The 3,267-nt window shown below is 32.8% G+C and overlaps 1 long non-coding RNA gene across 1 annotated transcript; it reads left to right on the forward strand.

Moving 5' to 3' along the window:
• Window positions 1-1,823, forward strand: LOC111374497. The gene is made up of 3 exons (XR_002699155.1): window positions 1-76; window positions 153-225; window positions 1,736-1,823. It is a non-coding gene; the product is annotated as an uncharacterized LOC111374497 (long non-coding RNA).
• The last annotated feature ends 1,444 nt before the right edge of the window (window positions 1,824-3,267 follow it).

Genomic DNA, 3,267 nt, shown 5'->3' on the forward strand with positions numbered 1-3,267 from the left:
ACTACTTTATTAGGTAACAATTCCTCCATTCACTGCTACTTGTGGTACATGTAAAGGATTTGGCCAAATCATTAAGGTTTGATTTTGCAGTTTATCATGGATTCCAAAATTTGATAGATTTGAAAGATCAATATTTAATAGATACCATGTAGGACAATTGTGGGGCATGCGGAGGATCAGGGGTGGTTGAAGGTGTCAAAGATGTTAAAGTAACAATACCGGCAGGTTGGTTTTAACGTTTTTTGCAAGTTGATTATTTGCATAAAGAAAATGTCATTGTTTAAGACCATTCTTTAAATTAGTGAATTGGATTAGACTGTTACTTCTCGGGCTTCCTTCTTTCGTTGTTTGGTTTTTCTTGTGGTAATAGTTGCGAGTTCATATATTAATTACTTTGTCATGACAAGGAGTACAAGTTTAAGATATCATGCTACTGAATTCCAAGTGCTGAATGCTCTTATTCATGGGGAAAGAGGTTACGATGTTTTTGGCACACAAGGAAAAAGGAAAACATCTCACCTTAAACCCTTTTTCATAACTCATGTTGCACTATTATGGGGCAACTCTTTTTAGTTTCAGCTAGAAAGTGCCTTTTGCTCTTTGACTTGCATTTTAAATAGTTATCTAAGCTTGCTTTACAATCAAGCAGTCTTTTTTCATGCATTCTTCCATGACAATCTGAAACTTCAATTTGAATTCCTGAGGTTGAGATCGAGAGTTGCAGCTAATTGATCTTCTAATCATCCGGAATTGGCATGAACTTGGATTATGCAAAGGGTTAATATTCTCTAATGCATAGTTTTCATCCTCGAACTTCATTTTGATAGATCTAAGGCGTTGCAGTTGCCTTCTAATACCTCCGTTCGGACATCCACATTATATCCAGATTCTCAAAATTTCTCCATATCTTTAGTAAGTTGCCCTATTTCCTTTGCATCTGGAGCTTGGGTCATCCTAGGAATTCTTGATTGTGTCATAGCATGATAAGTTTGGAATTAGAATCGTTGGCAAAATTGACGAGACAACAAGCTTTAGCCTGCAAAATGATAAGAGAGAACAAAGGGATATTGCCAGATATTGAAGTAAAAACATTAAAGGTTTACGGTTTTAGGCATAAATTTTAGCATACGGAATTTTTTTGGATAGTAAATAATAGGTTATTGAACTTTTGCCTTTGCTGGAACAATTAGGTTATAGGCTCTCTAAGACTCCAAAACCTACCCTAACTAGAAAACTTTGAATAACTAGGTAAAAGACATTACTATGTATTGTTGGAAACCTAAAAGAAGTACCTTAGGGTCTAAATAAATTTAATCCTAGCCAACTAATGTTCAAGTCCTACAAGGAAAAAAAAGTCCCAGAAAGGTTTTTATATTTTATGTTTTAGATTGAATTTTTTTCCTGCATCACTTCTTCTGAGCTCAACATATTTTGAATCTTTCTAAGTCCGAAGGTCTTAAGTATTTAACTATTTGCGTTGACGAAGATCTACAGTCATTGCACCAAAGCTCATTGACAGATGCAGATACTTGTTGCTTATAAGTATATATGCTTTGCTTTCATAGTACGGATTGTAGACATTCTCATAACCTGGATTCTGTCCATAGAATAGTTACAATTATCCTCTTTTCCCATTTGCAAACTTTTTTCTTTTAACTTTTTAAATATTTGTATGTAATCTGTATTCTCTGATGGCAGTTCATTAATTGCTTCTTTTATATTTCCCATGAATTAGGAGTGGATTCTGGTGATGTTATTCGCGTACCAAATGCTGGTAATACTGGTGGACGGGGAATGCATCCAGGCAATCTAATTATAAAGCTAAAGGCATCATAATTCTTTGCCATTGCCAACTTTTAAAATTCTCTATCATGATTATTATTTAGCTGGATGTTTCTTTCATATCACAATTTTTTGTATTAATTCTTTATTTTTTCCCTCCATATCCTGTTGAAGTTTGCCTTTTCTCTTAAAAATGTACGACTGTCTAGGGATCCATTCTATAAATCATTGGAAGAGCCCTTCAAGCATAAAATAAAGCATTTAAATCTTCATGATTCGTAAACTCACATAATTTTGCATCACGTGGAACAAAATGACAGTAGATTTTGGAAACTCTACTTGTTTGCAAGTACTTTTCACTTCAAGTGTTCTAGAGTAACATGATCATCTAAGAAGAATATAATGCCAAAATAAGCCTTATTTTGCCATGTTTTTGGTCCGTCACTACATTTATTGGTATTTTAAGTTTATGTTAGGTTAAGAAAACAAATGATTGGGGACAACAAAAATGATGTTTTTATTCTTATCCTCTCCCTTTTCACTCAAGTTCATGGGTTATACCCATTTTTCTTAGAAATCTTTGCTATTATTACCTGCAGACGATTTATTTTGCAATCCTTTTTTGAATAGTGATTTTTTTGTTCTCAAACATAATTTTATTACCAAGGTCATGCATGTAACTTTTGTACTTGATTGGCATCGATTTTATTCTGAGGAGGAAGCGGGTTTTGTCTGCTTTTCATCACCATATCTATTTAGCTAATACACTTCAATATTAACTGAGTAAATTTTATTAGTGAAGGGAAAACATTTGTGGTATTTATGAATTTCTTTATGAACTCACTTTACCTGTGCTTGTGAACTGAAATTGCTCTTTATTTACAATATCTTCATTGCTTGACCATTTCACAATTAGTTAGTATTATTTCTCATTTCTCTTTAGCAGATTTTATAATTTTAAATTGCTGTCATTTTTCCTATTTGTGAAATTCCTATTCATTTTTCTATTCAGGTTGCAGATGATCCTTTATTTTCTAGAGAAGGTGCTGACATATATGTGGATTATTCTATTACCTTTACACAAGTGAGAACCATTCTTTTCTTTTTGGGCTTGCTATTTAACAAAATAACATTTTTTAATCAGTCTCGGGATCCCATTTGAAATCTTCTCTATTTTCAATATGTTCTTTTTTAACTGCTTGATTATTTTAAATTCTTATTCATATATTTCTTAATTTTATTTTTTCGATGAGTGAATTCTGCCATGTTTTATTTATGAGCACTGAGTCTTTTTTCTTTTTCTTTTTTATTGGAATGCATAAAGTACTGCTTACAAGTACTGGAAATCATGCATGTGAGGAATACTTGATATATATTTTGATCTAAGTTCTTGGTTTCTCCTGCTTGAGTGTGCTGGCTCTTGATGCGAACCTCAGCAGATTAAAAGTCAAAACTAATTGTAGAATTGCAGAAGCATCAAGCTGA

This window comes from Olea europaea, unplaced genomic scaffold (genome assembly GCF_002742605.1).
Source record: "Olea europaea var. sylvestris unplaced genomic scaffold, O_europaea_v1 scaffold12572, whole genome shotgun sequence".
Classification (NCBI taxonomy): Eukaryota; Viridiplantae; Streptophyta; class Magnoliopsida; order Lamiales; family Oleaceae; genus Olea; species Olea europaea.